The sequence below is a fragment of the Protopterus annectens genome, chromosome 5.part0, assembly GCF_019279795.1.
Source record: "Protopterus annectens isolate FY-2018-M chromosome 5.part0, PAN1.0, whole genome shotgun sequence".
NCBI lineage: Eukaryota > Metazoa > Chordata > Ceratodontiformes > Protopteridae > Protopterus > Protopterus annectens.
In genome coordinates, this window is record NC_056735.1 from 869,970,229 (window position 1) to 869,998,042 (window position 27,814).

General features: G+C 36.5%; 1 protein-coding gene across 1 annotated transcript in view; it reads left to right on the forward strand.

Annotated features, from left to right (window-relative positions):
* The window catches only part of LOC122802869 (transmembrane protein 255B-like), a 972,295-nt gene that overhangs the window by 782,803 nt on the left and 161,678 nt on the right, over positions 1-27,814 (forward strand). The window lies entirely within an intron of this gene.

Here is a 27,814-nt window from a genome sequence, read left to right on the forward strand (position 1 = left end):
TTGAAGTATGCGCCAGTTAAGTGATGACCTTATCACTCCCAGCACTTGGTCACAACTCATGTGTGGTTAATACTCCAGTCATCTGTGCAAAGTTTTAAGTTATAAAATACTAGAAATCATACATGTTTCATTCAATCCTGGGAAATTGTATGTGTTCATCAAAATCTGCCAATATAACTCTCTTGCTTCTAATAGTAATGTACAAGGACCCCCGCTTGGGTCCTTGGGTATTTGGTTGATGACCATGTATCCAAAATTATGTGTGTTGTGTTTGTTTACATGTTTGGCTAGTGCATTGCCCAGTTTACTTTTGACTATGGCATACTGATGTTCATAATGCGTTCCTTGAACTTACGTTCAGTTTTGCCAATATAGTAAACTGGACAAACCTTGCATCTAGCCAAATAAATGATCATCCGAGAATTACAATCAAACCTGTAGTTGACTTTGTATCTGATGTTCCTTACAGTAAAATTGTTTGTTGTATCCGCCACTTTACACTGTGAACACATGCCACACCTAAACATACCTACATTTCTCGACCCTTCTCTCATTTTGTTTTCCAGTAAGCTTTTCAGATTTGATCCTTTATGGAAAACAACTCTAGGGTGTGGGCCTAAAATTTCACCAAGTGATGGATTGTTGTTTATTAACTCCCAGTTCTTCTTTACTATACTCAAAAAACTGTGTCTTTCACATGAAAATGTGGTGACCAGGCTCAAATGAAAGTTAGCTTTATTTGTTGTAGTAGGTGCAGATGGTGCCTTAATCTCCATGTCATTCTGTACCTCAGAAGAATTACCTGGTAACTGTAATAACGGTTGGTATAATCCTATGTCTCATTTATGGGTGACTTCATCTATGAGGTCATCGACTAAGCTGTTTGGATATCCCCTACTTGTGAACATGCTTTCCGGAAGTTGACATTCAACCCTAAAATCAGAAATCTCTGTGACCATCTTGGCTGCCTTTACCAGCTGACCTTTGATCACGCCACATTTGTTTGGATGTAGTCATTTTCCCATTTCGCCATAACCAAGTTGGCGAAACTGACGCCACAGGGGGACCCCATGGCAACACCTACCTTTTGGAGGTAATATTCTTTTCCAACCATTAGGTAGTTGTTAGACAAAATGATGTCCAATAGTTCACCTATTAACGAGATTTCTGAATCAGTTGCTCCCCCCTGTTTTAGAAACAAAATTACCCACTCAATACCTGTTTGTTGTGGAATTGAGGTGTACAGGTCCTTCACGTCAACTGTCAGGAACCCATACTCTTCCTCAAAACCTAAGTTGTTAATTTGTTCCAAGAAGGACCATGAATCCTTACAAATACATGGAACTCTGTCTACATATTTTTTGAGTGAACTATTGGACATCCAAACAAATGTGGATATGTGGATATGTGGATATGAAACAACACATTCCCTTTTATTGTAGATTTTTGGATGACCATGTTGCAGGCCATGACCTTGTGTCATATTTCAACAGTACAACCAAGTTTTTGAAATTCACACATCAATATGACAATAATACAATATTGTACCTGGATGTACTGCTCAGAAAGGATAGACAGAAAAAAGGTTATACAGCTACCTTATTTAGAAAGGAGACGTACTCTAACAACTTTCTGCATTTTACCAGTAGTCACCCCTTTCACCAAAAATGTGCAGTGGTCAAAGGTCAGCTGGTAAGGGCAGCCAAGATGGTCACAGAGATTTCTGATTTTAGGGTTGAATGTCAACTTCTGAAAAGCATGTTCACAAGTAGGGGATATCCAAACAACTTAGTCGATGACCTCATACATGAAGTCACCCATAAAAGAGACATAGGATTATACCAACCGTTATTACAGTTACCAGGTAATTCTTCTGAGGTACAGAACGACATGGAGGTTAGGGAACCATCTGCACCTACTACAACAAATAAAACTAACTTTCATTTGAGCCTGGTCACCACATTTTCATGTGAAACACAGTTTTTTGAGTATAGTAAAGAAGAACTGGGAGTTAATAAACAACAATCCATCACTTGGTGAAATTTTAGGCCCACACCTTAGAGTTGTTTTCCATAAAGGATCAAATTTGAAAAGCTTACTGGAAAACAAAATGAGAGAGAGGTCGAGAAATGTAGGTATGTTTAGGTGTGGCATGTGTTCACAGTGTAAAGTGGTGGATACAACAAACAATTTTACTGTAAAGAACATCAGATACAAAGTCAACTACAGGTTTCACTGTAATTCTCGGATGATAATTTATTTGGCTAGATGCAAGGTTTGTCCAGTTTACTATATTGGCAAAACTGAATGTAAGTTCAAGGAACGCATTTATGAACATCAGTATGCCATAGGCAAAAGTAAACTGGATAACGCACTAGCCAAACATGTAAATGAACACAACACACATAATTTTGGATACATGGTCATTGACCAAATACTCCAGGACCCAAGAGGCGGTCCTTGTACATTACTATTAGAAGCAAGAGAGTTATATTGGCAGATTTTGATGAAAGCATACAATTTCCCAGGATTGAATTAAACATGTACAATTCCTAGTATTTTAAAACTGAAAACTTTGCACAGATGACTGGAGTATTAACCACATATGAGTTGTGACCAAGTGCTGGGAGTGATAAGGTCATCACTTAACTGGCACATACTTCAAGTTAAAGTTGTTCCTGGTTGTTTTATTGTAAACAGCACGATTCTTTATTGTAACATAGTCTAATTGTTTTCCACTTAGAATGAGAATGTTATTTTATTTTCCTTGTATTGTTTTCATTTTTCTGCTTCTTTTGTGTCCTTGATAGTAATTGTTGCTCAAAGGGAACGTACTAGTCATTGTATGGTACAATAAGTGGGGTGGGTAGGATGTATTCTTCATTGTTGAAAGAAGCAATGGCACTAAAGTGTAAAATAGGACTGATGTCTTTAAGTGTAAAACATGCATAGATCCTTAATTGGATTTTACTGGGTGGGTTTGGATCACATGACAATGTATTCATTTATTTAAAATGTTTTAAGATAGGTTTTACTTGCATCTGAAGAAGTCTTTGTATTCAACAAGACAAAAAGCGCTTCATGTTTATCGTGTATTTTTTTAGTAAAAGCTTACAGAGTGAATTTACTTTGTTCTCTGCCTTTTGTTTGCTATTCTTTGGTTTTTGGACACAAACAAACATTGACAAGGTTTTCATTTCAAATGGCTCTTATTCAAAAATAAGTGATGTCTTAATACTTTCTGACCATAATGCCTTTTTTTAGATTGTCTATAAAAAATGATGATTTGATAATTTTACAAAGACTCCCAGCATATATAACAAAAATAAAAGGGTTTAATAAATGGATTCGGAATGAAATAGATAAATTTGTAGAAATCAATAATAATGGGGAGGTAACATATACTATATCATGGGACAAGTTAAAAGTGTATCTGTATGGCAGGGTTAAAAATTGGTATCTTCAAAAAAGAAAAGGATGGGACAAAGAACTATCAGAACTACAAATCAAAATAGATAAGTTAAAAACTACATTTAAAACCCAATGATATAGCAATACATATAGAAATATCAAACTTAAATCAAAAATACTTAGAAATATTAAATCACAAAGTTGCTATAAACTTAGAAAAATTAAAATTACAATCTTATTCTGTAAATCCTAGGCATTTACATACATTGGCTATTAGATCCAAACAAATCAATAAACAAAACCATATTAATGAAATCAAATATATGAGTAATAACTCTGTAAAAATGATTTAAAAGGTATATTAGAGGCATTTAAAATATATTATAGATCAATCAGTGAAAAGTCTCCACCTTTAGAGACAGATAATATAGTGGATAGTTTTCTTGGAAAAACTATAAATACTAAGTTGTCAAATCAACAAAAGAATATTCTAAATAAACAAATAACATTAATAGAATTGAAAGAACAAATTAAAAGCTTAAAAGACAACAAAGTCCCAGGATTAGATTGGATAATCCCAGAGATTTATCAGATTCTTCCTGATCAGATACTAAAGATTTTGTTAAATACATTCTCCATGGTTAAACAAGAATTAAAAATTCCGCCTTCTAGGAAATACTCAGTAATTTCTCCTATTTTAAAGTAACGTAAAGACCTCAAATTTTGTTCATCTTATAGGCCTATTTCCTTATTAAGCATTTATTATAAATTTTTTATGTCCATTTTGGCTAAGAGATTAAAATATACTCCCTAATTTAATAGATTATGACCAAACAGATTTTATTTTACATAGGAAAGTCTGCGATAATATTATTAAATTATTATTTTTAATTGATATTGTGAACAAAACCAAGAAACAACTAACTGTTATAAATTTGGATATAGACAAAGCCTTTGATTCCATTAGTTGGTCATATTTACATAAAATCTTTTGATGGTTATAATTTTCCCCAGAATTTACTAATTTTATTCTGAAACTATACAATGAATCTCAAGCATGTGTTAAAATCGGTTCATGCTTATCATCACAATTAAAAATTTTAAAAGGAACTTAACAAGGATATCTGATGTCCCCATTATTGTTTTCTCTATCAGTTGAACTTTTTGCTACATATATTGGAAAAGATACAAATATAAAAGGATTTTATTTAAATATGGAATATTGTCCAAAAATCCAATTATTTGCAGATGATATTTTACTAACCTCTGGTGATATAGACTTTTCCATGCAATATATTATAGAATCACTTTGGAAAAATCTCAGGGCTAAAATTCAACCATAATAAAACCAAAACATTAGTAATCAATAAGAAAATAAATAGAACTCTACTAAAGTATAAAACATGTAATTGGGAAAATTATATAATAAATTATTTAGGAATTAGTATAAAATCTACATGGACAGAGACTGTCCAATTAAATTATACCAACCTATTAACTATAATCATTGATTTATCTAAAAAATGGAACAAAATATTTTTCACTATGGAGGACATACTTACTTTAATAAAAATGATTTTACCCAAAATTGTATTCTATACACAATCTTTGATATTACCCCACCTACATGTTTTTTAAACAAATAGATTCCTTATTACTTAAAATTCTTTGGTTTCCACGGAAACTAAGAGTAGCATACAAATGGCATGTTAGAGCCTAGAATAGCAACAGGGTTGGATTCCCTAATATAGAATTATACTCTAAATCTGTTATTATTAATATAATATTACACTGGATAACTTCTATATATACTTCTAGTTGGAAACAGCTGCATGAGATCCATATAACTGCTACTAGAAATGCTGAAACTCAATTTAATGATTCATTTGGAATCAGTACAATATACTGGGTACTACGTGAGTATTGTTTATATAATAAGAGATTTAACCACTTCTCATATGGCAAAAATCAAATTTTTTGCACATTTAAAACATAATAGATAATAATTATAGTTTAAAACAAACACTCTTATATTTCCCATAACCTACACTCCAGATTGTCTAGATTCCTTTAACATTAATAAATTGTCAAATCTTGAGGATAACAAATTAAAATTCCGGCACCAATTTATAGATAAAAACAAAATTCAATCAATCATTTTTTTTTTGCTAGATATAATGTTAGCCAGGATAATTGGTTATGCTTACAATCATTATGGCAATTAATTGAATATAAAGTGAGAGTATCAATAAATCTAGAAACAGATTCTATACCAAGGCTTTTACAATTATTTATGTGTTGTAATTTGATGAACACTGAACATAAACTGAACATATCACCCATATATAAAATTCTACATAATGAATTGTTTTCATTTGACTTGGCTTTTTGGAATTACTCCGTAAAGGTAAATGGATAATCTTTGTCAAATGAAAATAAGAAACAGTTGCTAAACTCAATAAATAACACCAAATCATCATTATATTAGAAATGATTTACCTGGAAGTTCATACATAGAAGTTTTTATACCCTTCACAAGATTGCACTTACATCCAAAAGTAAAGAAACAAAATGTTGGAGATGTGGTGAAATTCTTCACGCTAACTGTGGTCATATGTCTATCAAATGTAGAACTCTTACACATTATTGGAATGACTTTAGAAATGTTATAAATGCGTTGTGGTCAAATAAGTGTCAGATTACTACTTCCTTGATCTTATTTAATGTACCTACCCTAAATGTAATTCCCAACCATCAGTTATCAATTCTTTGGTCAATTTTGGCTATTGCCAGAAAGATTATTACATTGCATTGGAAATTTAAGCAAGATCTTATGTTTGCTGATTTTAATAGACTACCAAAATGTGTATGCAAAAAAGAAATGCAAACCATTTGTTATAGAACATTTAATTTAACACATAAAAGAATAGCTTGGCAGAAACTGCAAAATTTATTAGATAAATATTAATGGCACTTATTGATGAAGTTAATGTTTGTCATTGGAAACAGCTGCATGTATATAGTGCAAATAGTTGTTCATTCAGTATATATTGTAGGTTTTGAAATATATTGATTGTTAATGTCTAACTTAAAAATAAAATAAAAAATGTTTTGAGAAAAAAATAAATATGACTTATAACATCCATCTCCTTATACATATACATAGATATTGCATTCATTACTAATACAAATAATGTACCATTCAATGGACATCCTTGCCTAATACCCTTCTCTAACTCTATGTCTTCACTTAACTATCCATTTATCATAATCTCCACTATATTACACTTGTATGCTGAGATATACACGTTTTTAATCCTCTTACTTATATGATTTATATCAAATGTATCCCATAATAATGAGTGATGAATCAAATCAAATGCTTTGCTTAAATCTCCTACCATCACTTTTTGCCTGAGCATTTCTAACTACTACATTATCTACTAATTCTTTAATTATTAATAATAAATATTGAACTATTTCACCTTTTATACCAAATACATGCTCATTTACATTACTTGCTTTTTCTTGCATCCTTTTTTGTAATATTTTCATAAAATCTTATAATCATATTATTTAATACAATTGGTCTCTAATTCTGTATTTCCTCCTTCTCTCCTTTTTCTCCATATAACCCTAATGATACCTTTACGTAGCTCATTATAAATAAATCATTTAACTATTAATTTAATACTTTATATAACATTTTTTGCTCTACAGTTAAATTTTTATACATGTTATATTCTATTATATTCTATTCCATCTGGTCCTGCAGCTGAATCTAAATTCATTACTTTTATTACCTGTTCTAGTCCTTCTGTTTTTATATCTTTTTCTAAATCCTTATTCTCCATGTCAGAAAATGTATGTGCCTTCCATTCCTTCCATGTTTTTGTTCTCTGTTCTTTAAATACTGTATTAATACTTTCTTTTACTATATTCATAATCTCCTCTGGTGTTTTATGTATTTTACCTGAAGCGTCTTTCATTTTCCTTATTACGCTATTATTCTCTTTAATTATTTTACTTACGTATGGCGCAATTTCTTCTTTTTTCCTTTCAAAAAGTATCTTTATTTGTACAATAAGTGTTCCCTTTTTTCTTGTATGGTTCATAAATATTCTGTTCCTTGATAAAAAATACTCATCATTCTTGTTTAGGTAATCAATCATGTCATTATTTAAATTCTTATACTTTATTTTTCCAGTGTATATTTTCTCTTTCTCCCATGTCATATACATTTTTTATATTTCAGTTTAAAAAATATCCACCATTTTGACCAATCTTTATAAAATTTTCTCATTTCTAGATGATCTTGCCATAATCTCATAACCTCTTTTCTCCCTTTAACATCCCATTTCATTTCATTGATTCTTTTTATACCTTTCCCTACTTTTATTTAATCATAATTTCCTTTTACCATAATCCAGATTGCCCTGTGATCTGAAAACCCTGTTAGTGTAATACTCCTTGTTTAACTATTACTAAACTTTCTACAATAAAAAAGAATATATTTCTGTTATTGTTCCCCTTTTCTATACATCTGAGTCTCTAGATTCCATATTTTTAATTGTCTATATTTTATAATGGACTTTAATAATTTAACATCATCACCCTTCTTGTTTTGTTGTCTTAGATTGCAAATAAAGCCCCCTACTACAATTATCTCAATATTAACTGCTACATATTTTATTGTCTTTCTCAACATCTCTTCCCTCTCCTTTTTTATTACATATGCATGTATTGCAATAATTCTCATAACATGTTTACTCCATCTTACTTCAGTAACAGTAATACTACTTGTTATGACAAATGCAACCTCTAACACTTTAATTGTATATTTATATAATATATGTATTACTGAGCAGACCTCTTTCCTTTAAATTCCATATCGCATTCCCCACCATACTGGTTTGACATTTTTCTAATTTTGACAAAAGTCTAATATTGTCTAGTATAATAACATCACTCTAGCTATGTATACCATTCCAAAATCCATGTCCTTCTTTCTAACTTCTTAAAACTATTCACATTTAATGACACAACATTACACGTAACTCTACTTTAAATAATATATATTTATCCTTTTCCTTTCTTGTTTTCTTTTTTGAAGTCTTCTATATTCTCCCTTTTCCCTTTTCTCACTCTTTTACCAATTTAATTTCTTTTTTAGCTATATTCCATTTAACATAATCATTCTCAGTTAAACCCAACTCTTCTTCTGCAGTATTATGTATTTCAATCTTCCTTCATGTTATCTTTTTGTATTATTTGTTCTCTGTTGGTAATACCATCTTTTCCCAATTTTATCTGCTTTTAATTCCCTTTTTATAAATTAATCATTTTTACCTTGTTCTGCTACTTCCTCTGTTATGTCCAAACTGCTTCATTTTCTCTTTCTTCACCCCCCCCCAAATGTCACACTTTTTTTACATTTATGACATTTTGGTTCACAATTTTTTGCATCATGTCATATGTAAAACATCTTATTTTTTTGCATTTGTTAATTAAATAATCCATTTTCTACACAAAAACACAATCTGTCCCCAATATCTAACCAAACCTCTATCTCCTTCGACATTAATAATACCTGGAAAATGCACACTACTGTCATTTTCCAGTTTCAATATCACATTGCAATACTATGACCCAGTTTGTAGACATCTATTATCATACACTTTCGACAAATTCAGTACATTACATAGATTTAATAAACACTTTTATTAAAGTCTCTTTTTCAACTTCAGTTCTGAACTGAATTTTGACTTTTTGCTTAGTTTCCCTAAAAGAGGGCTTGAGTACATATAAGTTCCATGGTGAACATTTTTTTTTTCTCATATTCCTCCATAAAGTTTATCTATTATCTTCCCAGTCTCAAAATTAATGTCACAAAAAGTATTTTTATTAATATGAATAAATGCCCTTACCTCATTTGGTTTAACCCCAAGTATCTTAAATATTTTGTCCCATACCTTATATCTGCCCATTTCAGTATATTCCTTCATTTGAGTCAAACCTTAAACAGTCTTTTTCTTTTAAAACTCATATCTTTCTCTTCTATCTTATGACTCATCCTTTCACTGTGTCTGCATACAATTTTTCCCACTTGTGTATCTTCTTTCTGTTGCCCTTCTTCCTTATGTATCCTGTCCATCATTTCTCCCCATGACATGTCCTTCCTATTTTCTGGCTCAGTCTCCTCTACCATGTCTAATAATATATCATCCCACAACCCTCCTGACTGGAGGGTTGTAAAATACAATCATGTGTTGTAATTTCCGACTTAAATAAATTTTCCTGAAACAAATCTTCCATATCAGTATACACACATCCAACACCTTAACCTTCCTTTGAAAAGGTTTGACTACTTTTTCTTCCATCTCCAATACATCATATTTGCCTTTTGACTTTTCCTTCACCTCGGATACCTCTTATTCCTTTTCTGACAAATCTAATACAGCCACTGTTTGAATAACAGCACCATACTCCAAATCCACCTTGTTGCTATCTTCTTCAATCTCCATGTTCACTCAGACCAGTTTCCAGCTTCTCTGAGCCACCTGTGCACCCAGACCAGAAGACAGGAAGCGCTACAATGAAACGAGTCCATGTACAAAAAGAGTAGGGGAAGTTCCCTGATGCCCTGGCCAAATTCCATGTAGTAGTACTGTACATGCCACTGTGGTTCTCACCTAAAAAGGCTACTAACCTGGTCACCAAAGGATAAGTAAAATATAAAACTTCTTCCTACTAGTCCTTTTTCCCCACTTTTTTTGTAAGATCAGACCTAAGTTAATAATGAATAGAAAAATCCACTTTTCAGTCACCTGTTATCATTTTTAAAGGTAGGCACTATGCCTTTTAATGTTGAGAGGTATGGTGACATGTGTTAATGTCCCAATTTACAGTTAGTTTGCCTTTAAGAATGAATGTGTAATGTAAATGGTTAGATGGGGGACGTCAGAGTTCACATGTGATAAGTTGAAACAAGTCATCATTTGGAAGATCCTGCTGATGGGATTTTTCTAGCCTTCATCTGCATATGAGCCTTTCACTGTCCAGACCACTGTTCTTACCCTTGCAAATCAATTTTCATAAAAAAAATCAAAAGTGTAAATATTTATATTTCAGCAAAAAAGAAAATGTTGGAGATAAAAACTAGCATGACATTCCCTATTACAGTACAGTTTATTTTATTCTTATTTTCTGCTTAATTCATGTTAGGCTTTATGTTTCATTACACCAGTCAAATGTTGTTTATTCACATCGTTTTCTAAAAAGTGCTTTTGCATAAACATCTTTAAACCCATTGAAAGATCAATTAACCAGAACACTTTTATGGGGTTCAGATCTTTCTTAGTTAGCTTTTTCTAGTATAAAACCCCACTTAAATAAAAAAAATTGAGTTTAAACTTAGTGGCTATTAAATTATTGTTCATGCTTGCTTTTATGGGGCTTGTGTATATAATGAATTCTCTTAAAGGATTTCACCTGAATAAAACACCCTAGTAATGGAAAGTCAAGAAGATATCTCATGTTGGTAAAACATCCTTCAGATTTATTATCACCATTTGTATTTTCAACATATTGTCTGATTTTATGGAGCTTGAGTATCCAGATCTTTTTTTTTAAGTATATGCTAAATGAGTATCACTATTTCAGTTGTAAAAGTCTGTTGTAGAGTCATTCGCATGTTGCAATTAGAACTCATACATTGTTTGTAAATTCATTATTGAAACACATTTTGTGTGTTGTAGAAAATGACAGATATACTTTTAGCCATGGGTGATGCACCCCCCCCCCATACACACACACAGACATACCATTCACAACCTACGGCCATGGGGGAAATGACATTTAATGGCCCAGGTTGAAGCAAGAATCATTGTGGAACATGGACTACTAAAGGTTACCTTCCTCTATTTAGAAACAAATAGTAGAGCATTATTATAAGTTTGTGCGATGATTTTCAACATGGTTATATGAAAACAGGCAGTGCAGCTGGACAGCACCACTGCAAAACATGTCATACATGATACAAAAACCAAGAACACCCATTCACAAAATGAAAGAGTCCAGCTGCCTCCAGGAAAAGAAAGTAGCTTGATTCAGTCACTCCTGTTAGAAAAAGACTGCAAAAACAAAAAACTGTATTTCCACAATGTTATATCTGAACAAATCCACTGTGACCTTGGCAAGTACAATCACTATTTATTCATAAAAAAATGATAAGCGCTTTCATTTCATACAAAACAAAACATCAGATAAAAGTGTCAGCACCAAACCTTCAGCTTTATATGCACCCCAAAAAAATGTAAAGCATTACAAAAGCATACTAAGACACCCCCCATTCCATTCATAATTAATAATGCCATAAAAATCCTTTTTTTACAGCAACTGTACATAAAATAAAACATATACATATATGCACATGTTTATTTTTAAAAAATTCCATATGCATTCATTCATATTTCAGTAGTAAAGCAAGTCATCTCTCCAATGCTTTGCATTTTAAAATATTACTAATTGAAGCCTGCCTATTCAAACCTGGCCAGCATACAGCATTCAAGAGTAGCTGCCAGATCAATTCTCATCTTTCTAATAACAAAGACCATGCTCCACCCATTTCATTTAGTAAACTTTTCAGTAATGTAAATTTAAAACAATGTCCTTCATTTTTTTGCACAGTGTTTTGACAGAGCATTTGTCTCTTTTTTAAGTTTAATATCTCTCAAATACTCATGTATACTTGGCTTAAGCTTCCTGACAATTTTACCTATATAAACACATGCAGAACAACAGCATAAGGCACAGTACACCACCCTTTCTGACAAACAAGAATATTTCACTCACAGTTTTGCCTTATACCCATTAATGGTTACCTCTGAAGCCTCTATTACTGATGAACTGTATGAGCAAAAACCACATTAACCACAGCTATTAATGTTTTGGAACAATTGTTGCAGATGGTTTTGCTTAATAACTACATCACATATGAGAAAGAATATTATATACAACACGAATGGGTGGCTATGGGTTCACCACGTGGTGGTGTATATGCAAATATTGTAATGTTATGTTGGGAGCGTAAGTTTTTTCTTAATTCAAGGTTACATCAATACTGTCATCTTTATGCCCGTTTTTTGGATAGCATGTTTTTTGTTTGGGCTGGCCCTAAAGAAGTAATTCCTCAATTTTTGGATTATATTAATAGTACAACATCTTTTTTGAAATTTATACATGCAATAGGTGAGTAAGAAATTGCATTCCTGGATGTGTTTTTATCAAAGGATAGAGTGAATAATAGATTTGTTTCCAGGCATTTTAGAAAAGAAACATACTCAAGCACTTTACTACATTTTGCTAGTGCACATCCCTTTAAGCAAAAGCAGACTGTGGTGAAGGGTCAGTTCATCAGGGCAGCAAGAATGGTGTCCACTATGGAATTTTTCTTTGACAAATGTGACCTTCTGAAAGGTGTGTTTCTTAAGCTTTGCTATCCCTTCTCCCTAATAGATAAAATTGTGCTGGGGGTCCTGAATAAAAGAGAAAGGGGACATTTTGTACCCACTGTAAGAGAGATATCAGTTTATTCAAATGATGTAAACCCTATGGGCCTGGAAGGAATTTTGTCAACTGGTAACATGGATTTGGTCTCTGTGGGCAGTTTTAGTAATAATTAAAAAAATACTGATGTGGAATATAAGAATTCTTTCATCACCACATTTTATGTTAATAGTAGGCAAATAACTAATATACTGATACAAAACTGGCAAATCTTAAAATCTGATAAATATTTAAGGGATTTTATTACTGAAAAAAACTATTATTGTTTACAGGAAAGGGATGAATCTAAAAAATGTGTTTGAAAATCAGGGGGCTTCACAGACCAATGGTACTATGAAAAAGTGTGTTTTTTGCTCATATTGTTCATCAGTAATAGAGGCTTCAGAGGTAAGCATTAATGGGTATAAGGTGAAACTGCAAGCAAAATATTCTTGTTTGTCAGAAAGGGTGCTGTATTGTGCCTTATGCTGTTGTTGTGCATGTTTTTATATTGGTAAAACTGACAGAAAGCTTAAGCCATGTGTGTGCGTGTGTGTGTGTGCGTGTGTGTGTGCGTGTGTGCGTGTGTGCGTGTGTGTGTGTGTGTATATATATATATATATATATATATATATGTATATATAAACATTTGAGAGATATTAAACTTAAAAAGGGACAAATTCCCTGTCAAAACACTGTGCAGAAAATAAAGGACATTGTTTTAAATTTATATTACTGGAAACTTTACAGCTAAATGAAAGTGGTGGAGTATGGTCTTTATTATTAGAAAGACATGAAGTCATCTGGCAGTTACACTTGAAAGCTATATGCTGGCCAGGTTTGAATGGGCAGACTTCAATTAGTAGTATTTTAAAACTTAAAGCATTGGAGAGATGACTTGCTTGACTATTGAAATATGAATGAATACATATGGAACTTTTAAAGATAAACATGTGCTATACATAATATGTATATATTTTATTTTATGTAGAGTTGCTGTAAAAAAAGGATTCTTATGACATTTTTAGTCATGAATGGAATGGGGGTTGTCTTAGTATGCTTTTGTAATGATTGACAGTTTTAAGAGGTGTATACAAAACTGAAGGTTGGTGCTGACATATTATCTGATGAAGTTTAGTTTTGTATGAAATGAAAGCGCTTATCATTTTTTTATGAATAAGTAGTGATTTCTACTTGCCAAGGTCACTGTGTATATGTTCAGGTATAACACTGTGGAAATACAAAGTTTTGTTTTTGCTGTCTGATTCTAACAGGAGTGACTGAACCAAACTCCTTTCTTTTCCTGGAAGCAGTTGGACTCCTCCATTTTGTGAATGTGTGTTCTTGGTTTTTGTACTTTGTTTGTATTACTTTCTTCATGTCATATGTGATGCAGTAACAGTTGAAGGGCAGGGAGGTGATACAGGGGAAAACATTGGAGCAGCTGCAGGGTCACAACATAAGCATTAAAAGATGCAATTTATTGCAGCATTTGAAAATTGACAGTATCTAGTCCATGCAACCTTTAAAACAGCTAACAGACTAAGCTATAGATGACATCTTGCTTTCAGGATTGGCAGCAAGAAAGATCTGTAACATCATGTAGCCTTCAAGCCCAGGCATACCTCTCAACCTGGAAACATCAAAAATCTGGACAAAGGCCCCTGAAAAATACGTGCAAATCTGTATGCTGATTAACATAAAATTTGTATGCATAAATATGCAACCCCGCCCACTGCAGTGGAATTGTAGGATACCAACTTTCAAATGCAAACTGAAGAACAGATACCCCAAATATGACCCCAGGCCCTGTAGTAAATGGTAGTCATTTTTTAAATGTGTAGCAAAATAGTAATGATGTTCACTGGCAAGGGAGAAGATGAACCTTAGGATTTTGTTTTTGGTGACTTACAGTATGTGGGTTTTGTGGTAAAAGTAGGGCATTTAATGGTAGACAATATTTTAATCTTAGCAAAAGAATATTATAGTTTGCTAGGATCTCCAAAAGACATTCTCCATGGCCTACTGATCTGTGGCGTAGCTAGAGTTTGTGCCACCTAGGGCTGTCTTTGAGTTTGCCACCCTTCCCCCTCACAAAATCTTGGTGGAATGGGGCCCCCATACACAGCCCTTCCTCCTGCAGCCATTCCATTGTCTCATTACTTGGCTAGTTCATCCCAATTACCATAGACACTGTAATGTGCATACTGCTTTACATCTGCAAAGATTATTTGGATTTCATTTAATTTTTTTATTTCACATTTTAGAGCACAAACACTAATAGACATCTGCTAAACAAAGCAATACAGTCTCACAATGAAAATAGACTTAGCATTAAAACATCTCTGCCTTTGAAACTCACATTCATTGAAACAACATTGAAACCCACATTCAAAGAAATTGCATCGGGCTAGTGGCTGATAAAGAATACCTTTGAGCTGTTTTCAAATCATAGGCCCCTTGCACACAAAACATACATATTTTCTTTGATACACCTTCTTGACTGTATTAAATTATATTCCTTGTATAATACAGAATACTTATTAGAGCACGTTTTAAATGTATTGTTTTGAACATTTTTCCAGTAAGCAATGAAACAAAATGCATGAACTAATAATGACAAAACTGTCCAGTTCAGAACATTTCCATCATAAAAGTCTACTCAAAATCTACAATTTACCAGTATCAGTAAATATGCACAATTTTTGCAGAAGTAAAAGTCATCTAAATAATTCCACATTAACGAGATCTGTAACTAATGAAGAAGTTACTGCTAGCAAACAGCTTCATATTTCATTGTTTCATCTACAAATAAAGTGCCTGTTGTCCTTAAGGAATAAATTGCATATGTTACACTAAAAAATGATAAGCTAGTAATATAGGAAATGGATGGCAAACTGATAACAGGTTCATAGTTACTAGGTATCCCCACTAAAGAGGACATTCTTAGGACTGCAGCATCCACCCCCTTTAAAAGTACAACACAGTATAGTATCAGCAATCCATCTACATACCATGGGAGTAGAACCCACTGCCTTCTGCATCAAAAGCAAGTATTCTACCTGTTGTGCTACTAACAACACAGACTGACTTGACATAAGTAGCACCGAACTTCTCTCCTCCAAAGAACTATGCTGCACAAGAAATCTGGGAAAAGACAAGATTTATTGGGGGAGGGGGACAAAGGCCCAAAAAACAGGGACACATTTTAAACATTGCTTGTATAATCTTGGAAAGTTGCTAGAATAAGATGTTTTCTGTTATCATGCCTTTCCTGAAAGATAGGAAGACTGAAACTTAAATGGCTATCATTATTTAGTCAATTCATTTCTCACTGATTTGCTAGAAAACCACAAATGTTAAGAGGAACAGACGAAAAGTTATATGAGCCAAATGTCACATCTACCTTAAATCACCAAACACACACACACACACACACACACACACACACACACACACACACACACACACACACACACATACACCACTGAATAGTTCTCACACAACTTTAATTACCACTGAATAGTTCTCACACTCCTTAAATTGACACTGAATAGTTCTGCAAAATTGCCTGCTTAAATAGATTTCTCACTCTGTGTAGAACCATAGATTTGGCACTGGCAAGCAACATACACACAGTTCTGAGGACCCATAGATAGATTTTTGCTGTTAGCATCTGCTAAAACATTAGGTAAAACTTGCCTCCCTAGCCTAGTACTGAATAATGATAACAACCAAGCAACACATACACAGATGTCCTTCAAGGATGCATCTGCAGTCCTTACAAATGGGTTGTCCTGTCATCAGGCAGCCCTTCAAAGTCTGGGTCTGGCATAGCTGCAGTTATTCAGTGCCGGTCGGTCAGAACCAGAGATTACTTCTAAAAGCTAAAAGTGAATAACTGTTTAAATTGTGGGAAACAAATACCTCATAAAGATTTGCCCAGACCACGACATAGCAGCTTGTCTAGCCTGTGCTTCTTTCAACCGCCTCATCCAGCTTGGCTGAATCTGCAACTGAAATCCCACCTGCTCCTGCAGGTTCACAGGATTTATCAGATACTATCCCTTTGGATGTTTCGAGCTGCTAGGCCTCCTGCATCCATGTCGATTATGGTCACAGGCCCAGTTCTAGTTCACAAATGCTTAGTCTAGCAGAGGATCTCATTTATTTGATCCGGGATCCCAACCACATCCAGACAGGGCCTCTCACCCACCTCCAGAGAACAGGACTAGAGTAGAGCCCCCTGAGCCAGTTTCTTCAGATGGTTCCTCTGATGAATCAGATAATTCAGACCCTCCAGAGACCCCTTTTCAGACACTAGGAAAAGGCTTAGAACCGCCATTCCTCCAGTACTTACTGTTGTGGATGATGCTTTTAATGATGCTTGTACTGCTGGTACTATAGGGTTCCGGACACACATTATTATTTGTATAAGGCCCCTTTTTCAGATCCCAAAACTATCTCCCAGGGACCCAAGGCTGTAGCAGCTACCTCTACCAAAAACCCCCTCCCCTCTGAAAGGGAATTTAGGGCCTTAGAGAGATGGGGTAAAAAAGTTTACACTTCTGCTACTCTTTCAGCTAGGGCCTTGAACTGTCAATTCCACATGATTCAGTATCAGAAATTTATGTTAGACCAGTTAACTAAAAAACTGTCCTCGGATGAACCATTAGACAAAAAATCTGTACAGGAAATGGTACATAACATTCAGCAGGTCAGTAATCATTCCTTAAAATGCAGCTATGATGCACTGGAGGCTTCCTTTAGATCAGCCATGACTGGCACAGTGATCAGAAGACATGCATGGTTAAAAGAACAGTCCTTACCAGACCATGTTAAATCAAAGCTCCTAGATGCTCCCATGGATAAGCTCAATTTGTTTGGCTCCCCTGCACAGCAGGTGCTGAAGAAGGTGGAAGAGAAAGCAAATTCTGTCCAGACAGTCAAGGATTTCTTGCAGGTCCAGCCTCCAAGGTTTAGCAGGAACTGGCCTTCCAAGAATTGGTCCTTTCCAGACACCTCCAGAGCGTCAATCCAGAGGTGCCTGGGATGCCAGTGGCAGGCTAACAACCAGCCACAGATCCAGCCACCACCACCACTTCCACAGGACGACTTGGCTCTGGCACCGCCTACCAGGGAACAACTAGAGGCACCCGAAGCTAGCCTTATTTTCAGTAAACTGGCATTACATCACAGGAGACAAATGGATTTTACAGACAATAGACCAAGGTTACAGGTTTCACTTCCATACTCTACCAAGGAAGAGAGGAATGCCAAACCTACCTCCAAATCAGAAGACAGAAGCTCTAGAACAAATAACTCACTTACTAAGGATGAGAGCTGTAGAAGGGTACCATCTATGGAACAAGGGCAAGGATTTTACTCCAGACTGTTCCTGGTACCAAGAAAAGAAAACCAATGGAGGCCTATTCTCGACCTGTCCGCTTTAAACACATACCTCATTGTTCCAAAATTCAAAATGCTGACCCTACAGCAGCTTCTTCCCATGCTGGGCAAGGAGTCTTGGCTGGTAACTCTAGATCTCAAGGAGGCATACCTGTATGACCAAATTGCAGAAGATACCTCAGATTTCTTGCAGGATCAGAGCATTATCAATTCTCAGCATTGCCCTTTAATGCCTGGCATCAGTAATTGCTCATTGCAGGCTTCAGGGAATTCAAATTTACCCTTACCTGGACGACTGCCTGTTACAAGCGGACAACAAAAACAAATTAACAAAAGATTTGCAAAGGGTCATTCATCTACTACAAGCCCTGGGATACACAGTCAATATAAAAAGTCAAGGCTGATACCATCCCAAAGGATAACCTTCTTGGGTGCAGATCTGGACACATCAAAGCAAATGGCATTCCTGACAGTAGACTACTTCATGGCATTAACAAAGCAGAACCAGCTAACAGCAAGAAAAGTCCTGCAAGCTCTCGGTTACATGGCATCCTGCATAATATTGATTCCACATGCCAGACTACATATGAGAAAGTTACAGTGGTACCTAAGGAATTTATGGTCTCAGCACAAGCACAGCCTAGAAACCCAAATTCCAATAATTCCATGCCTGAAGCAAGAATTCCAATGGTGGGCTCAGGCCTGTCAAACAAACAAGGGACTGCCCTTGACAAGTGCATACAAGGCTTATGGACTCAAGACCAGCTGCACCTACACATAAATCAAAAGGAAATGCTGGCAGTAAAACTGGCAATTCAAGCATTCAGACCATTTCTTCGACAGGGTCAACTGCTGATGACAACACCACAGTTATGTGGTACATCAACAAACAGGGAGGCACACATTCATACCCTCTATGCCGGATGGCAATGGACCTCTGGAATGTGGCACTGAGCTTCAACATTCAGTTACAAGCAATTTTGTGCCAGGAAAAGAAAATATACTAGCAGACATCCTAAGCAGAACTGCCACGGATGCCATGGATGCTGCATCCGGACATCTTCAAAACCATTACAAGGAAATGGGGACTACCAGAAATAGACTTATTTGCATCCCCACACAATCACCAACTGAAAAAATTCTGCACAAGGACGTACCACCCTCTTGCTTGGAAAGTGGACTCCCTATCTTTCAGTTGGAAAAACCTGACAGCATATGCATTCCCACCTCTTCCTTTGATGCACAAGGTGCTATTGAAGATCAAAGAAGACCGTCCAAGGATCATCCTGATAGCTCCAGACTGGCCAAGGCAACATTGGTACCCATTACTGAGGAGTATGTCTGGGGAACAAATATGGCCTCTGCCCCTAGTTCCCTTGCTATTAACACAGAACAACTTCAAAACCCTGCATCCAAACCTGAAAACACTGCAGCTGGCTGCCTGGAACATTGCATAAGACCAAATAACCCAGATTTATCTCAAAGGGTTAAGGACATTATCTTGGAGGCTCGCAGACCCTCAACAAGAAAAAATTATTCAGCAAAATGGAAAAGATATCTCATTTGGAGTACAGCAAAAGGAGAGAATGTGTCACTGGTAAACATAGCTAACATCCTGGAATACTTGGCAGAGCTCTTCCACAACGGCCTGTCCTATTCTTCCATTAAGATTCATGCATCAGCCATTTCAGCAGAATACAACTTGGATCCTCCAGTCTTCTCACATCCTCTGCTCAGGCAGTTTCTGAGAGGAATTAAAAATGTAAAACCACCTAGGAAGCCACCATTGCCAGCATGGGACTTGAACTTTGTGCTAGAAAAGTTCAAACCAGCAGCAACAGCAGAATTACAATACTTATCATGGAAAACTGCTTTCCTGCTTGCAATCACTTCAGCAAGAAGGGTATCTGAGCTACAGGCATTAATGGCAGTACAGCCCTTCCTGATCTTCCATCAAGATAGAGTGTCCATGAGAACTAATCCTACTTTTATGCCAAAGGTGGTCTCCAGGGTATCTTTAAATCAAGCTATCCACCTACCTACATTCTTCCCCAACCCACAGAACAGGGGAGAAAGACTATTGCATACCTTGGATGTACATAGACAATTACGTTACTACCTGGACAGGACCAAGAGCAACAGAAAAACTGACCAGCTACTGGTAGCATATGCAACAGGAATGGAAGGAAAAGCAATTTCAAAACAGACAATCTCTAAGTGGATAGGAAATTGCATTAGATTTTGTTACTCCTACCATGGGAAGAAAACTCCAGAAAACATCAGGCCTCACTCTACAAGGGCTACAGCCACTACCACAGCTTTTTACGAGGAGTGGCTACCAAAGACATTTTAGAGGCTGCTACTTGGAGCTCCGTGCATACATTTGCCAAGCATTATAATTTACCTTTATACTCCAGATCCCGAGCAGGTTTTGCCACTGCTGTTTTGCAAGGGATCTTAACTACACCATAATCTTATTTCTCCTCCTCCCCAGTTTGGCTATGGTATTCTACCCATTTGTAAGGACTGCAGATGCATCCTTGAAGGACATAGTACAGTTTTGTACCTACCATAAATGTAGATGTCCGATAGGCATGCATCTGCAGTCAGGATTCCACCCTCCTTCCCTCTGTGGTACTCCTAGGGTATTTGCCCATCTTGTAGCTAGCTGGGGAATCTATTATGGTGTATTTGTTTGTATATATGTACATACATGCTTATTTTATGTTTGCTCTCTACTATTTGGAACCATTTGCATTTATCCAAATTTAGCCTTCCTAGAGGGCACCTGGCATCTGGGGCAAGAAACACTGAGGAAAATGGCATCGGCTGATGCCTTTATACCCGAATAACTGCAGCTATGGCCAGACCCAGACTTTGGAATCCGGCTGCCTGACGACAGGACAACCCATTTGTAAGGACTGCAGATGCATGCCTATCGGACATCTACATTTATGGTAGGTACAAAACTGTACTTTCTGATGAACCACAGAGTTCTGCCATATAGTCCTTCTATTTTTTCATTACAAGCTGGGCCCGTAGCATGTTTATCAGCATACAATTCTTTTTTTTTTTTTTTACCTGGAGGCTGAGTTTCTGGACACTGCAAAACTTTTAAATTGTTCTATAACTATATTCCCTCCAAAACAGTTACGCTGATGTCATTCACACATGCTCCCTGTAGGCCGGCGATGCGTATTGACGTCAACCATTAACTTAAAGTTGTAAATTCAAAAATAAATAAATAATTAAGTTTAAAAAAATTGGGAATTAAAGGGGTCACACATGAATTTGTGGCACCCCATTGTTTTGCCCTCAAAACCAGTAAATACTGAGGAATTCAATATGGTTGAGAGGTATGTGGCCAGGCCTGAGTTCATATACATGGTGCATGAGCAAGAACTACTTCCCTTTTCAGATGTATGACTCTTAGTTAATGCACTTCAAAATATGAATAGAATTGTTTAGCTTTATGCTATAAATAACAGAATCAGTTTCATAGGCCCCAAAACCAAACCTTCCAAGAGGTAAAGAAGAGACATACTTTTTGTTTGCAGAAAAAGCATGCCATTACTGAAGTCATATATTTTTATCTTATGCAGTAAAAGCATAGTCTGATGCTCACAAAACCTTTGAATGCATTTGTAAGCAATATTTAATATTGTAAAAAAGATTATTTTCAGATTTTGAAGAGTGAACAATAATCAAAAATACTAATAATAGCACAGTATAGTGAGAATTTTGTAGTTCTGACCAGCTACCCCTGACACCTTGATTTTAGCAAATGTAATTCATTCTTTGCATTTTTTGTAACAGATAAAACTACAACAAACTGTTATGGAATTTTGCTTGTACACTAGAACACCAAACAGACAGTAAAAATATCAGATTTTATATTCTGGAGCAAAGAAGGTTTTCAAAAAGGTGAAATGTACAGTTGCAGATTAGAGGCAGAATTACTAATGGGTAAAAGTGATGCCTGTCATTACCACCCTGTAACTGCCATTCCCATACAGTTACAAACAAAGTCTGATGTGCTTTCAGCCCTTTTTGTTAGCCAAAGAAATGTAAACATTTTGTTAAAACTAATATGTTTAGCCTGCACAGCTGCACACAAATAAATGGTGTGTTACTCTCTACAATAAGAGAACCAAGACCAGTTTATGCTTGATTAGTTCTTAAAATAAAAAAAAAAACTTCAGCTATCTTAAACTTCACGTAAATTAAATAGAAGAATTAATAACGGGGATTCAGAAACATCACCTGCCTGTAAAATGGAAAAACAGTGCCATAAAGGTCATGCAGTGTAGATTGAAACTGTTTAACAGTGCAATAGAAGCCGCTTACCATGATGGTGATTAACTAATTAAGGAGAGCCCTGGTGAAAACCCTACAGGTCACACTAAAAGACAGCACTGTATGAGAGAAGTCACATGACGTAAGTTTCCCCAGGAGAAATAATGTGGGATGATCTCAGTAGTGGACTTTCACTAATTAACAACCTGTTACTACAAGATCAGCTGAGAGCCATGATTTGGAGCGTCATAGAGAAGGGCAAGAGGAGAAGAAAAGTGAGATGGGATGGGGAAGTAGGGGTATTCTTACGGGGCAAATGCACATTTTCTTTTTTTGCTAAAACGGGTAGAGGAGAAACTAGAAGGGAACGGTGTGGGCAAGAAAGATGGTATAAGGATGGTAATAGGAGAAGACAACTAAACAAACAAACAAAGGGGGCAGTACAAAAAAGAGATAAAGGCAGATGGGGACACTTAGTATCGGGAGGGTTGGACTACAAACTGGAGAGGGATGTGATAAACAAAACAGAGGGCATTCTGATGAGGGACTGGGTTAATTCAAGGCAGACATTCACGCTGCCCAGTACGATACCCAGCCAGAGTTCAGTCATCTCTCTGAGTACCCTTCCCACTGGGCCTGACTACAGGTGACATGATATATAGAGAAAGGCAGTAGTGCAACTCTACCAGTTGCACAAGGATGTGCTCCATGTGGTCAATGCAGGCATCCAGCTGCTGGTCTACAAACACTGTCACCATATCCTCCAGTTCTTGTCTGGTTACATAAAGTGACCTACCTGAGGTATCCCTAGATGGAAAATCAGTACACCTCCACCAATGACAGACCCAAGAAGTCTTCATAGGACCATTCATGTTGCCTACCTTTGGATAACCTATGTCACCTTGTAGGGAAACGGGCCTGGAAGCAGCTGGAGACTGAGCAGGGGAAAGCAGGGCAGGTTAACAGCATGCCTCAGCTCTGGCAGACACTGTAGAAAATGGTGATAATCAAAACAAAAACAACAAAATTAAAGAAGGAGAGTGATAAACAGAGATACACAAAATGGAAAATATTGGCAATACTGTGCAACACTGTAAGTACCTAGGGAGAGTAAAATGTTGTAAGGTATGCGCTGCAAATGTAGACAATACACCTGCTTTAGCAAAGAGTATTATTGCAGGCAGTGTGCCGCAAGGATCAGGATGAAATGGCCCATACAGTTCCCTTGTGTGTTCTTGAGGAGAACAGGGAAGCAGTGCAATGCCCATGGAATGTGGATGGTAACACTGTCAGTCACTGTGTTCTGGCCATGAGACATGCATGGAGCTGTTGGTTATGGTCTAACATAATGAGGATGCATGGCAAAATATGGACCATCCCTGTATTCTTCCCTTATAAGACCAATTATTGAATACAATGCCCCTTTTGGCATGTACCCCACAAAGCACATGCAGCAGTAGCTGGAGAGTCCACAGAGATTCCTCACCTGGAGAATCCAGACCTTCAAACATCTACCCTACACAGATAGGCTAAAAGCCCTGTCCCTCTACTCAGTCTCCTACTGACTCCTCAGAAGTGAACTCTGTCTGGCATACAAAGCAATCTTTGACCCCGCCCTGATGGGATTGCTACATATCCGCAAGTCAAGCTCCACTTAAATAATCAGCACGCGAGACCTCAACCTGGTCTGTGACATCAATAGGACTTGTTGGTGGGACAGATTTGTGTCCCAGAGACTCCCCCTTTTGTGGAATAGACTCCCTCTCCAAGTAAAGTAGAGTACCCCATTAAACCTTTTTAAGCATAACCTGGATAACTGGATGGGGAACAGAAAATACACCCCTGGGATTCCACCTATGTCCCTGCTGGACAACAGCATAGGGTGCTGTCTTGTTGAAACATGGGCTAAATTCTTGGCTAGTCTTGTAAGGGCCTCAGGGCCAATAGCCTAGTAACTTCCTATGATCCTATGAGAGAGCCACTGATACCAAATCAGTGGTGTAAACAGGGTCACATATAATTGTTGTCAAGTCATGTAGTATGACAACACAGTACATTACTATGAGGGATACCCAAGGTGTACCAGGCAGCACCTTCACTGTAATGAAGCATTTAAGATACAGTGACTGCATAATACAATGCAGTCAGACCAGTGTGCCCTACATTGATGATATAGTTATGTTAATGGAACTAGTAATTTGGATGGGGGGTGGTAGTGGACCTACAGGTGTGATGTAGAGTATGACAGAAGGCTTGCTGAAGTGACAAGCAGAGACAGGCTAGAGATCAGTACCCTGACAACACTGGTAATACAGAGTAGTAGGGTGCAAAAGAAAGCATAGGACAGCATGTCAGTTTGGATTGGATACAGTGTGTGTGTGTGTGTGTGTGTGTGTGTGTGTGTGTGTGTGTGTGTGTGTGTGTGTGTGTGTGTGTGTGTGTGTGTGTGTGTGTGTGTGTGTGTGTGTGTGTGTGTGTGTGTGTGTGTGTGTGGTGAGCAGTAATAGTAGATGGTGTACTAACAGCACCATAACATTACACAGGTCTGCATGTATCAAAAATATGTGCAGTTATAATAGTACCAATGTATACAGAACTTAGTATCTGGAGGGTCTTTCCATGCACCTTCAGTACATCAGCCTCAAGCTCTTCAGCAGCTGAAAAACATAACTGAAATAGAAAATGTTCAGGAAACAAATGTCATGCATTTGGCAGGGCAGTTAGGACTAAATTGCAATACAATGTTCCTGTCATAAGTACTACTGTAGAAGTCTGGAACGCTTTCCAAACTTCCTCTTCCCATCCATCTTATACTGTGGCCCCTCATAAGAGGCCCCAACAGGCCCTTTTGGTGTTCTCTGTGCAATGAAGTAAAGAAAGATTTTCAATGCTTTTGTGCACAACTTAGGAACCCTGCCACATCTAGCACCCACTGAAACCATGGCTGCTTCACAGATCACAATCTTAAGGACAATGTTAGCACATTCACATTAATAGAAAATGCTACCATCATGCAATGGGTAATAATGAGGACCAAGGTTAAGGCAGTGCAAAGTGTATTATGCCACATATAATGGTGCATACACAAATGGCATACTAAGGTGATGTTTAGGATGTGAGTAACATTTTTACTTGATGGTGTGCAGCTTTTAAAAGGCATATTTAACTTCACAATGGCACTTTAGTGCCTCTGTGGACTATGATATGGCTTAGCACACTTTCATCCTCATTTATTTGAAGTTACCTTCCCCATGCATATGTAATGTACTTCATGGTCATGCACAGTAAGGTACAAAGCTCATTGGTCCATTACACATTGTGAAAAAACGCTGTGATTCACAGTTACCTTTAGTTGTCTCTAGCATAATTGCTATGCTGTGAGCCTTGAAACTGTACAATAAATTTGACAGCCATATTCATGCTTATTGTGAGGTGGAAGTTCACTGCTGAGAAAAGAAAGAAAATGGAGACTGCAAAATACACCTTACAAGATTCATAGTCCTTTTCTTGCTCTAAGTGCCCAGAGGACACTGACATTTGTGGACAATGTATGGACAACATTACAACTGGTTTCCTGTTGTTGCACTTGATTTGGAGGGTTAGACATCAGACTGCTGAGGGGGAAGAGCACATAGAGATGTTTTTCATTTAGCTTTATAATCTATTTCAACAAAGCTGTACAGATAAAATCTTGACGTTCCTTTAATGGTGGTATGGTAGTCAGCCCATATGTACAGTGGCTTGATTTCTACATGTGTCTGTCTATTTTAGGAAACTCCATAGACAATTATGTTGACTGACCAGTACCACATATGCAACATGCCATGGTAGACCCAAGGAATTTGTGTTACTGTCATGTATGCGTACTACATTAGTAGAGGTTCACCACATTGATTGCATATGATATACAGGCATGGCTTGATTTGGTCTTTGTCCTCTAGTTCAAATGAACAACTTTACCAAGTTCAGAGAGTATACAACAGTAGACAAGCTGTTATAATACCTGCTGTTTTTGACATATTTATTCTTGGGAAGGAATCCAGTAGCACACAAATATGTAGGTAGCCCATACTGCAGACCACCACCACTGAGGGGGAGAGAATACATGTGCAGAGAGATGGAGCCATTCACATGCATGGCAGAGGTAATATGTGTGGGGACATGTAACATGGACTGCAAGTACAGATGCAGTGACAGCCACACACGTTGCTACATCAGGTTTCACCAGAACATACTAGACAGTGTAACATGGTACAGGCACACCTGCAATCAGCTACAGTCAGCTGATAAATGACAACAACCTATTGAAGTGGTCAGTGTCTCGGGGTGGATTAGGCATGCCACTAGCTGTGTTCAATGTGGAGCATGAGGTGGGAGACTGTACTATAATTGTAGCAGACAATGTTGGCCAGTCATTTACATATGCATATATTCATACTTACAGACCAAAAAGGCTCCAAAAAAGATTAAAAGGATGCAGGCATTGTTCCAGGCAGAGACTGGCATAAAGCTGCAGGCCATCCATGAACTTGGTCCTGCTAACTGACAAGATTGACCTGTCCTTCTGTGACCTTGTATGTTGGAACCTTGTTGTGGATGTTAATGCCACTGGTGGTCATAATAGATTAGTACAAGTGATGCACAGAATGAATGACATGTTCCATCATGTCTGCTCCAAGGCAACCAACCAACCAACCAACCTTGCATGGGAGAGGGTGGCAACGAATGAGGGTTGACTTACCCAGATATCAGTCACAGACATTGAGGAGTTCTTGTCATCTCTGTCTAAGATCAACCAAAGAAAAAAAAGAGGTCCAAAACTTCTTCACTGTTAACTAAAACAGACAAGCTGCAGCCCATTTATATATATATATATATATATATATATATATATATATATATATATATATATATATTTATATATATATTTATATATATAACGTATATATTGTTGCACTGTAAATACTGTTTTGTGATTTGTGTTGCAGACTCTTTTAAGGAATTGGTCTTTCAGTTCAGTAATCAAATTATTCTTTCCTTTCACTTGACCAGACAGACAGATTACTGTTTAATGCTCTTCTCTTAACAAAAAAATAAATAACATTCTTGAAGAGAGAGGAAAAGATGCAACATACTAATAAAGAAGTAATCA